The sequence below is a fragment of the Conger conger genome, chromosome 11 (genome assembly GCF_963514075.1).
Source record: "Conger conger chromosome 11, fConCon1.1, whole genome shotgun sequence".
Lineage (NCBI taxonomy): Eukaryota > Metazoa > Chordata > Actinopteri > Anguilliformes > Congridae > Conger > Conger conger.
Genome location: NC_083770.1, coordinates 6,579,404 through 6,592,095, shown reverse-complemented (window position 1 = coordinate 6,592,095; position 12,692 = coordinate 6,579,404). Strand labels below are relative to the sequence as shown.

General features: G+C 42.2%; 1 pseudogene; it reads left to right on the top strand.

Annotated features, from left to right (window-relative positions):
• The window catches only part of LOC133140509 (NACHT, LRR and PYD domains-containing protein 12-like), a 195,968-nt pseudogene that overhangs the window by 42,044 nt on the left and 141,232 nt on the right, over positions 1 to 12,692 (top strand).

Below are 12,692 nucleotides of genomic sequence, written 5' to 3'. Positions count from 1 at the left end.
CCTCTCTTGACTAGGTAGGGCCTGAAGCAATCTACCCCAGTAGAGTAGAAGGCTGGCTTCATGAGTCGGAGCCATGCTGGAGGAAGGTCGGCCATCCTGGGCACCTTTGGCTTGGCTCTCCACTTCTGACACTCGCAGCAGAGCCGTTGGTGCTTACGGACCACTTGCCGCCGACAAAGCTCAGCAGAATCTCCGACAAATCCGACAAAGCTCAGCAAACACCCTCTCTGGGCCAGAATGGCACAGCTTGATGTCGTACTGCTTGACTAGCAGTGGGGTAATTGGATGCTTTGGGTCAAGGACTATTGGATGCATGGTGTCCAAGCTGAGGCCTTCAGCCCGTCCGCTGATGAGGCCGTGGATGAGGCCTGTACTGGCATCGAACTCTGGGGACAGCATGATGAGGCGACTACTGGATGTGGTGGACTTGCCTGCCTGGAGAACCTGTACTCCTCTTCAAAGCTGTCCATTTGGGCTTGTCTCAGGATCATGGTTTCTGCTGCTTGGTAGTCTGCAGCAGAGGGGTTATCGGACTGGTTGGTCCCGTCTCGGGACCTGCAAGTGGCTTCCACTAGATCCTCGAAAGTTGAGTACTGACTGACGTCTACCTTAGGGGGGTCAGCCGTGGTCAAGCCGCAGAACTTGGGCTTCCGGAGCTCCACTGAGTCTTCTGTTTGTTCATTGGTAGGTAGTGCTGGCCACGTTTCCGGACTGGAGAGCAGAAACGGTGGCCCTTGACCCCATCGGTTAGGCCGTGCTGAGTCCAGGAGAGTCTTGCCTCGGGTCACGTCATCGGCAGGGTTATTGTCAGTGTCCACATACCTCTAGGTATGTCCCTCTGTTAGTTCCTGGATCTCAGCGACCCTCGTCCCCACAAACACTTTGTACCTACAAGACTCTGGCTGCAGCCAAGTAAGTACAGTGGTGGAATCTGTCCACAGGGTGGTGTTTGTGATTCTCAGGGTGAGCTCTTTGTGGAGTAGTCTGTCGAGCTGGGCTCCGGTGAGAGCGGCACTCAACTCGAGTCTTGGCATGGACTGCTGCCTCTTCGGGGCAACACGAGATCTAGCCAGTACAAAGGCCACTTGTACATTTCCTTATCCATCAACAGTGCGAAGGTAGGCCACTGACCCATAAGCCGTCTCAGACGCGTTGCAGAATATGTGCAACTCCCTGCACACATTAGGGTCATCCACGTCAGTGCTTGTGTAGCACCGTGGGAGGCTGATCTCAGATAGGTGCTGCAACTCCTCTTCCCAAGCATTCCATTTCTCCAGGAGATCGGAGGGCAACAGGGGGTCATCCCACTCCCTCTCTTTGGCCCAGAGTCGTTGGACTAGGACCTTGGCTCGAGGGGTGAAGGGGAGTATGTATCCAAGAGGATCATACTGGCTTGCGAGAACGCGATAGATGTTGCCATGGTCACTTCCTCATATGGTGAGGAGCGGTGCCTGTAGTGCAGGGTGTCAGATGAACAGTGCCAGGTCAACCCGAGAGCGTGTTCTTGAGGTTCGGCCTGTGACTCGGAGATCCGTAACTCTGCACTCTCTGACCTTGCTTCTTTGGGGAGGTGGTTGACCACCAGAGGCACGTTGCTCGCCCACTGCCTGATCTCGAACCCTCCAAGAGCCAGCAACTCCCTCAGCTTGTCCACCTGGTATTTGGCTTTGTCTTCGGAGGTTGTGCTCAGCAGGCAGTTGTCAACGTAGAAACATTTTTCTATGGCGTGTCGAACCTCCACTGGTCCAGTGGTCCAGTGGTCTGGTCCACTGTCCACTGTGACTGCGGACGTGGGTTTGGAGGGCAAATGTAGCACAGCAGGGGCTACATGCGGTGCCAAATGGGAGGACTTGCCACTCGTACACCTCTGGGGGATTTCCCGGCTTCAGGTCTCGCCATAGGAATCTCAGGAGCGGCTTGTCTTCGGTCAGGAGGTGGACCTGGTGGAACATGGACTTTATGTCTCCACTGATCGCCACCCGGTGTTCTCTGAACCGGACAAGAACTCCTAGGAGAAAGGATCCCAATGTAGGTCCTGGGAGAAGGAGGTTGTTTAGGTTCTCACCCTGTAAGTGAAGGAGCAATTGAAAACGACTCTGTTTTTGCCGTTGTGGGACACCATGTGGTGGGGTATGTACCATGACTCTTGGGACTGCTCAACTTCTTGCTGGGAAAGCTTAGTAGCCTGCCTCCTGGTGGGCCCAGGCAGACCGGCTCGACTGGAACGATGAGATCTGGGTGATCTGAACCGATGAGCAGCATGGGACATGCTTTGTAGAGATGAGGTATGGGCAGCCCTCAGAGATGGCTGTATCTCTCTTGTAGGTCAGACACCGGGTAGGTATCCTCTGCCAACCCTAACTCGTTGGCGGTGAAGGCACTCTGAATTGGGTATCTCTGGCGTGGCTGACTGACAGATGATACTGAGAAGGACACAGAGGCACCCGGGGGTATCTTGATCTCCTGATGCACAGTCCGCAATTTCAGGCTCTCGTACTGCCCTCTCAGCCCTAAGTGCTGGGCAGCAGGGGCTAGCAGAATAGTCCACTCAGAGCCGTCGTCCAGGATTGCGTAGGTTTCAAACGTCTTCTGTCCGGAGTGAAGGAGGACTTTGACGACCTCGAGGAGCACTCTGCTACCACAGCGAGGCTGATCGAGGTACAGAGTCTCTATTTTACAATCAAAGTTATATTTCGTCATATTAAAGGTGCGATGAGAAATCTAACAGCGTTGTGCTGCATTCTCTGAGCTACCCTGATTACAAGACGGTCATTTTGATGTTGTTCTGTTTTGTTGAAGAGCTATTGAAAATCACATTTCCAACATAAAACTAACCTTACCGCACTAACTTGGGGAAGGTTGAAAAGGCTTATGGGCCAGTATCAAATAAGGTCTTACAGTTTAGAATAAAATAAATAGGTAAAAGGTATATAAATAGGATTTTTACCTTCATTAGAATGATATTCAGTAATTTCTAAAATTTTATTTTCAGAAAATGTGTTATATATTTTAAAGTCAGAAATGTCAAATAGGATCACAATGAGTTTTTAGCTTTTATTACCAATAAATAACTATCAATATTGTAAGTGAGAGCTCTGGAAATGAAACATTGAGTACTATGCATTTAATAAAAAAATTACACATCTAAAACGGTACCATATAAGACTCATTGTCTAAATGAAGATGTAGGCATTACAGGAGGCATTTCAGAGTGGGTTACATTTGCAGATGATAACTGGGAGGTTTTGCAAACAATAATTCAGGAGGCTTTAAACAGAATCCAGAAGTGGGTGGAAACCTGGCAAATGAAATTCAACATGGCTAAACGCCTCTGGTTTTGCTTCAACTGTTAGCAGGCGTAGTATAGCAGCAGGTCTGAGCAATAATATCATTAATGGTTAGGAAGTTAGAACATTCTTTTGTTGACTGGTAATTTATTTTATTTACCGGTGAATATATTAATTGTCTGTGACAGTGCTAGACGTCATGAAGCAATTCACCATTAAGTTAGTTTGGTTAGGTTGGCTAGCTTTCACAATTGGGTCAAATCCAACAACAGTGGAGGGGAACGTTTTTGAGGAATGATGGCTAAAAGCTGCCTGAAATTGTATTTTTATAGAATAAACAAAGCTTACAGTAAACTGCTCAGAGCCAGCTATCATAGTCTCAGTAACCAACCAACACTACCGCCACATTTTAAACAATGCCGTCATGGTTACTGTCACACTTAGGCCACAGATAAATGAGGAAGAACACAATTTTGAATTGATTGTGGTTTTTCATTCAGCTAAGTGAAAATGTAAAAATGAATGGCCAGAATACTAATAAGTCATCATATTTCAATGACTTGATTAGACTATTTACACCCCCAGCTGTGTCAATATCCACGATATACCACAGGTTTGAGTTCCATAACACTCTTATACAACAATTACCACATTTATCTTTAAACATTTCACAAAAGAAAGACAAGACAAACTTTATATGAATGTATTTTTAATGGAACTTTATTTTATGTTGAATTTATTCTTCCTGAACAGTCGTTCAGTATCGCTAACGTTAGCTACTAGCAATAATATATCCGCACTCCACTAACGTTAGCTAGCTTGCTACTTTATGTTACACCTGAAAACACACAAAAGTAATTTGTCTTTGCTGCAGACGTTTATCTGGACACTGCCAGATAACGTGCAGTTATTGAGATGACTCATAACGACCTTGTGAGACAACGTTAAGTTAATTTCGGTTACAAAGTAGATAGCGGTTATCTAAACGCAGAGTAATATTAAAAGATGTGTGAACGTCGTAGATATTGGCACGGCTGGAACGCAAACTGTGATCATATAAACACTGTTTCTTGTGTTTGCAGATGAAATTCATGTTCGAAATCAGATTCTGTCTCATATGATTATCATATGGAAAAGGTTTGGTAATTGAATCCTTGCAATAGGCTCCCAACCTTGATTTTTGGTGGATTAGTCAGAATAATTTCTGAATGTAATTTACACAACATCCCTGTTTTTGTATGTACCGCCCAGGGATGCATAGGCAAATGGTAAATTACATATGCATCAACTGCCAAGGTGAACATTATTACAATCACCAGTGAATTTGAATGTTTGTGTGTGTGTGTGTGTGTGTGTGTGTGTGTGTGTGTGTGTGGTTTCTCCACAGGCTGGGTTGGTGTAATCTCACAGAGGGCTGCTGTCATGTTCTGGCCTCAGTCTTGTGTTGCTCAGAGCTGAGTGATCTGGAGCTCAGAGACAACGAGCTGCAGGATTCAGGAGTGAGAGCGCTCTCTGCTGGACTGGAGGACCCACACTGTAAACTGCAGAGACTGGGGTGAGTACAAACACAACCCTTCAGTCAGGGTTGTAAATGTCTCTCTTTTTTTTTTTTTTTTTTTTAAAGGGCAATAAAAGTGAAATCCTTGAGTGTTTTCAAAACAAATGGGGGCAATTTACATAGTAGCATTTGAGCTTTAAAAAAAATAGTTGTTGTGACCAACTAGTATCATGTGCAATTGGCATCAATATAAGTCAAACCTACTGGCAGAGGAGGAGAATTTTTGATCAAGAAGCGATCCATAGTACCTATGAGATGGGCAATGCAGTGATCACATTTGATCTATGATGGGGATTATGTAGGTGCACACACATCCTTTACATTTTCTTTTCCAACTATAAATAACACAAGAATAATAAGAATTCTATATTACAGTATATAGTAGGCTATAATATTAAGTAATCATTATATTCTATATGAATAATTATGGCTGTGTGTTTGTCATGGAACTGACATATTCCGTGATTTCTGTGCAAACATCACATTACATTTTATTCAGCATACACTTTTATCCAAAGCAACTTACAAAAAAAGTGCAAATCAAGGCCATAGAACAAACAACAGAACAGGCCTTTAAAATCCTGGAGCTCTTTCAATGTTGCCATTGGATTCTTGGTAGCCTCTCTCACCAGTTGTCTTCTCTCCCGGTCATCCAGTTTAGACGGACGCCCTGATTTTGGCAGACTGTGAGTGGTGCTATGCACTTTCCATTTCTTAATTATGGTCTTAACAGTGCTCCAAGGTATCTTCAAAGCCTTAGAAATCTTCTTATATCCCTCACCTGATGTGTACCTTTCCCCAACTTTGTCACTTTTGTGAGATCTTTGGAGCCCATGCTTCTGCCTTTCAGTGGGACTGCTCTTGCATACTAAGGGACCATGGTAAACAGCTGTTTTTATTCATGTCATCAAGTTAATTAATGTTAAAACAATTTTTTAATTGGTTTATCACTTTGAAAAGGTTAAGTACTGTATGTAGAGTTGTAGAAAAAACACATAGATTAATTGCACTTTAATTACAGGCTATATGTCATGTAAATCTGAAAAAATGTTCAGGGGGTGTGTTCATTTTCTATCCACTGTAAGTCTAGTTCGTAAGGTAGATAGAACAGGTCTGTAAGTAATATGGTCAAGCACTACAGTACTGAGACAAATACACATGTGAAAGTCCTAGATTAAAGTAGATAACACAACATGACGCTAAAGTCTTGAGACTGGTGAAGATAAGTGACAATAGATTTGCGGACTCCCGCAGAGGAGTCAAGGTACAGTGTGAAGAGGTGAGTCTTCAGAATGTGGTAGAAAATGGGCAGTGAGTGAGCAGTTCTTATAGCAATGGGGAGGTCGTTCCACCACTGGGGAGCTAGAGTAGAGAAGCTCCGCAGTCGGGACAATTGAGAGCCGTTCACTCAGCTGGCAGGATGAGCAAGTCGGGCTGACATTTGGACATTCCTCGGCTGTGTCCAAATCAGCGCACTTGCCTACTTGCCTACTTGATTTGGAGACACTCCCTGTTTTCTGGCATATCTTTGGTTTCCCTGTTTTCGTGATTTCTGTGATTTTTCTGCAGTTTCGTACGGCAACTGTCAACCTTATAGTAGCCTTATGTATGCATCATTCTGAACTGCGTATGTCATTGTTTAATTAATGTGTACTTTTAAACCTACACTCCGACCCGTATATTGCATGAATTCCTGGAAGTATCCACTGTAATGTTCCATATTGGGGATGACTTAAGGTGCTTGCAGTAAGATCAGTACTGCTGTTGAGCCCTTGAGCAAGGCCCTCAACCCCACATTGATCCATCGGGGATTTTACTGACATTTATCTTGCCTTTTGTGAATGGGATTCAGTGTTTTCCCCAAGATTTCATGAAACTGTTATGAGGGGACCATGGACTGCTACTAGGAGTGTGGTTTTACTCTTCTGTAAAAATTCCAATCCTAAACCCCATGCAGATGTATCAGCTTGTAAAATGCTTGAGCCTACACTTGAGCCATCAAATAAATTGAGTAAAAGCTGTCACGTGTTGTACAGGTTTATGAAAAGCATTCACTCCAAAACTATTGCACTGCATGTTATACACCGATCAGCCACAACATTAAAACCACCTTCTTAAACCAGTGTTTTCATGATTAAAAATGCTTTAAACTGTATAAACTTGTCTATACACACTTAATATTTAATTATAGGATATATGTGCTTTTGTAAGCAGATAATCAGAAGTCAATTGGAAAAAATGGAAATCTTGTAAACTCATTGGGAAGGTTTTGTTAAATATCTCGGTACATACTGGTGTGCATGATGACATCTATCTTAACAGATGCGAAGATAGAGTTGAAGTCTCCATAAACAATTTGTTTGAATATAAGACTAATTATTATGTTGTCACATTTCTTTATCCATCAGATTCACTTCACCTACTTTCAGGGAAAGTACAGAAGGGACTGTAAAAGAACACTGTATGCTGTTTTGTATTATATGACCTAAAGGAATGGGAATGGCTTCACAGATTTTGTCATATCCCTTTCTTGAAATAGTATTTATATTTTATATTTTCCGATAAAATCTTCAAAGGATAGTAAATGACCATCTGGATTCAATAAATCATATATAAATCAATCTGGGCATAACATTCAATTCTTCTCTGTTACGGATATTTTTTGTTATTATTAAACCAAGGTTTTATCTCCTTTTTAACTGGGATAAATATTCACAGCGCTTCACTTTTCCCACATTTTCTTATGTTATAGCCTTATTCCAAAATGGAATAAATGCTTTTTTTTCCTCAAGATTCTACACACAACACCCCATAATGACAACATGAAAGAAGTTTTTTTTTTTTTTTTGCAAATTTATTAAAAATAGAAAACTAAGAAATCACATGTACATAAATACTTTGTATCAATACTTTGTTGATGCACCTTTGGCAGCAATTACAGCCTCAAGTCTTTTTGAATATGATGCCACAAGCTTGGCACACCTATCTTTGGGCAGTTTCGCCCATTCCTCTTTGCAGCACCTCTCAAGCTCCATCAGGTTGGATGGGGAGTGTCGGTGCACAGCCATTTTCAGATCTCTCCAGAGATGCTCAATCGGATTCAAGTCTGGGCTCTGGCTGGGCCACTCAAGGACATTCACAGAGTTGTCCTGAAGCCACTCCTTTGATATCTTGGCTGTGTGCTTAGGGTCGTTATCCTGCTGAAAGATGAACCGTCCCCCCGGGCACTCTGGAGCAGGTTTTCATCCAGGATGTCTCTGTACATTGCTGCATTCATCTTTCCCTCAATCCTGACTAGTCTCCCGGTTCCTGCAGCCGAAAAACATCCCCACAGCATGATGCTGCCACCACCATGCCTCACTGTAGGGATGGTATTGGCCCGGTGATGAGCGGTGCCTGGTTTCCTCCAAACATGACGCCTGGCATTCATGAATGTGTTCAGAACTCGACGCAGGATTAAAGTAAATAATAACCTTCCGTTATCACGTTATATCATATTAAACAAACAGTCAAACACTTAAACCTCGTTCAATGAGAATCAAAATAGCACATTTGTGCATAAAAAGTAAAAAATATATATATAATCTGCCGAAGTTACAAAAGCGGAGCGTATATCGCCTTTCATTTGGCCTATAAAGTGTTGTTGTCATGTAGGCCGAGGCATCGTTCCATAACATAAGGTTTTTTTTAATGAAGCAAAACGTAGGCCTAGGCTATAGGCCTACCTCGGGCAGTTTTGGCAAGGAGAGAAAATGGTGCATTTCTTCAGTCTGATTCGCAGATGTTCATGCTTGCACCTCGTTTGCGTGTACCATAAAGCCAATCATCAAATCGGTATGGAACAGTTGGGATAGCGAACAATAACACTGAAGACGTTGCCTATGGAAAGTAAACGTAAAAGCAGAAGTAAATGAGCGCAACCACACGAATGAATAATATGGCAAGCGATCCATGTTATAGGCCACTGATAATAGTGTAGGGGAAACACTGTTTCGCAAGACAGTTTTGTTTGTTTGTTTCAACAAAATTACTTTGAACCAATTGACTCATTTCCCTCACAGTACAGTGTAGAACATTCTAACCTACGTTGGCACCCCATTTGATCAGAACATGAATAAAAATATTGTCATTATTTGTGCCATAAAAATAATAATTTGAGCCGGTATGGTTATTCATATATTTCACATTATATTTTATATTTCCACAACAATATTTTTTACGGCACAAATGAGTATAAACCCACTTTGGGCCGATTCGGAGCTTGTTGTAGTTGAAGATGACGTCAACTTCACGGAGGTAACATTCTAGCAGCTTCGCCACGCGGCTGCAGCCTCTGTGGGGGAAACGCTGGAATAAACATCATTTTCTAGTGTCACGGTTTTGTTTTGCTAAGAGTGAATTAATTGAGGTATATTATAGGCACATTGAGAAAAATGGTATAAAACTCCACTATTTGGGCTGTGCTTTAAAACTCTTCTCGCACAGTCTCTCTTCTCTACAGAGAAGGCACCGCTTTCGTGGAAACAAATGTAAATTTCACCCAGCTCATACGCCAGGTCAGTGATGAAGTCTCCCCTACTCTCTGTCTTAAGCAACCAGGCTGATGTTGTAAAAAAGAAACAGCACCCAGTTAAAGTGTGAAAGTTAAAACCGCTTTTATTGTGTAGGCTATGGTCAGCTTATTCGGGGTTTTACCCAGTGCAGTTATTCGGAGTCATGAAAGTGATATTCATTGGAACAGAAAGAAAATCAGATATTGTTTTTATCGGCGGACGTGTTTTAAAGAAGAGAAGAACATACGGAGTGATGCAGATGTAAGTTCACGTGAGCACATTATCTGTGACAATGACATCGTCACCACTTTGCATTCATTTGTGTAGTCTAGGCTGTTCCTTCAACAAAGAAGAACGTGGAGGACTGCCAGGAAAAACAACCGGACTCATTTGGGCCTCATTTATCAATATTTTCGTAAATCTGTGTGTACATTTATGGAACTAAATCAATCAGAATTTGTTATCAAATGCCTAGACACAGTTTTTTTTATATCCATGTGTGTATGTTGTGTGTATGTTGATACCAATCAATTGTAAACATAAACTGTGCGCCAAACTGGTGCCTCTAAAGTACCTTAAGAGGAATTCAATTTCAGGCAATTTAAAGAGATGGCCAGGGAAAGATGAAAGAAATTTTGTGTAAGCATACTGACATGTAAACATAATGTAGCTAATTGGCTTACTTTTGTTTATATTGGCTGCATATGTGCCACATAGGACAGGAATAAAAAGGAATGGAGCCGGTGGAAAATGTTGTGCGGTGTCCTAGGTGGTGTATACACACCGGAGCCGTGCTGCGTGTGGAGTAAAATGGGGCTAAGCAGTGGAATGTCAGGGCCGGGGAAGACTAAAGCTTGGCATGATATTGCTGTTTTATTTTATCTTGACTACAGTAGCCTAAACACAGGTTTCACATCTATTACTCATTATCACTCAACTACAATCATGTGTCAAGTTAGCTTGCAAAGTTATACCTTCACCTATTTCTATGACTTTTATGGAAATTTTGTGAACGGCTTTTGTTGGCCTACAGGTGTGAGAAATATCGCTACTTGAACTCAGCATAGGGCAGTGTTGACTGGGATGGTTAAGTGTCCATATTCTAATACAGTGTGGAGTTGGATGCATCATGTTTATTGAGATTAGATTATAATGTTATAACCATATTTGTGCTTGTTATACATGTATATAATGCTACCAGGTTAGATAATTATCTATTTCAGAACCACATCTTCAACTGAAAGTGTGTGCTAAATGTGTGGCAGTGATAAATAAAGTGTTGAGGATTCAGTGGCATCCTCTTGTTTTTAACCGGACACGTTGCAGTGGGACAGCATGTCTTACCACTTTTAAGAGATAGTGGTGATGTCCTTAAGCCACTACAACAGTTTTTATGTAAACATCCACAGGACAATATGGCTTTAAAACAGAGAAAATGATCATATCATATTATTCCTACCTGAATAATGAGTAAATGTCTTGCATATCTTGTTTTGGGTTGAACTAGAGCTAGGTTACTATGTATAACATCGCCATGCTCCACCTCGATGTGGCCAATAATATGTTGGCCGGTCTCCCGTTGCACAAGATTTTAGACAATCTCACACTCCTTAGTGGAAATGTCTGTATCTTGCGATTTGAACAGATGTCTTTTTCTGCGATCAGCCCAATGAACTAGGCACAGGCAGTTTCATTGCTGTAGGTCAGGTTTACATTCAACCTGTTCCTTGATGATCTGGGACTTAAACTTAGAAAAAGGTAGCTCTTCTTTGGCTATATTATAAGCAGTGTTAAATTGTTTTATCATTTCTGGCGCTGCGGGGAGGGGGGCTCCCCACACGCCCAGGACGTGTTTCTTGGAGACATTGTGCTTTATTAGCATTTCAATTCAGAACGTTGATGCTCTGACAGCAAAAGCACTGTTCCCAGCCATGCTTTGACCGCACTCTTTGCAATAAATGCAATGCATAATATTGCCCGTTTTATCATGTCTGAGCCACGGAAATTGGACAGGCCATTCTTTGCGAAAGGCAGAGTATGTTTTGGACTTTTTGTATGTGGTCTGCTCTGGCTCTGGCTCGGGGTCAGATGAAGATGTTGGGTCAGGATTAGGCATCTTCCCGGTGACAGGGGAGACAGATGGTGGAGCAGGTACCTCCACCGATGATGTTGGGTCTGGGCTGGGCCTTTCAGGGCCGGGGACAGGTGTAATGGGCACCGCGGTCACACAGAGACAGACCTGCTAAATGTCAGGCAGACAGATTTTTGGTTGCATGTCGCACTCTGGAGGACTGTCTAAGCTTATTTATAGCAAACTTTGTTTTATGGAATTCATATTCAACTCATATTGAATCCAGTTGTGTTTTTGAAATGATGAATAATTTGAATATTCAATTGGCTTATTAAAATAATTTTTCTACTGCAAATTAAAATAAAATATGAATGAATGGATGGAACAATAAAACCACAAAACATGCTTTAGAACTGTGTGCTTTCATTTCCACACACAATACGAACAGCTGAGAGCATTTATGGAATCCGTTGGGATCCTACTAAAAAACATCTGAAAGCCTTGATATTATTTGTGTAAATGCATTTCCGAATGATCAGTTTTGTTTGGCTCACGTTTGATAAATGAGGCAACATAAATACAGTGGGAGCAATAATTATTTGATCCCTTGCTGATTTTGTAGGTTTGCCCACTTACAAAGAATGGAACTGTGTAGAATTTTAATCATAGGTACATTTTAACATTGAGAGAAATAATCCACAATAACAACATCATATGAATTTTATAAATTTATTATCGTATTTTTGCATGAAATAAATATTTGATCCCCTACCAATCAGCAATAATTCTGGCTCCCACAGACCAGTTAGTTTCCCATTAAGAAGCACTCCTAATCTCAACTCATTACCCAAAAAACCTGTCAACTCATTACATCGTTATGTAGCTGTATAAAAGACACCTGTCCACAGAATCAGATTCCAACGTTTCCACCATGGCCAAGACAAAGGAGCTGTCTAAGGGCATCAGGGACAAAATTGTAGACCTGCACAAGGCTGGGATGGGCTACAAGAAAATAAGCAAGCAGCTTGGTGAGAAGTTAACAACTGTAGGAGCAATTATTAGAAAATGGAAGAAACACAAAGTCACCGCCAGTCTCCCTCGGTCTGAGGCTCCACGCAAGATCTCGCCTCGTGGGATATCAATGATCATCAGAAAGGTCAGGGATCAGCCCAGTACTACACAGGAGGAGCTTAATGACCTGAAGGCAGTTGGGACCACAGTCA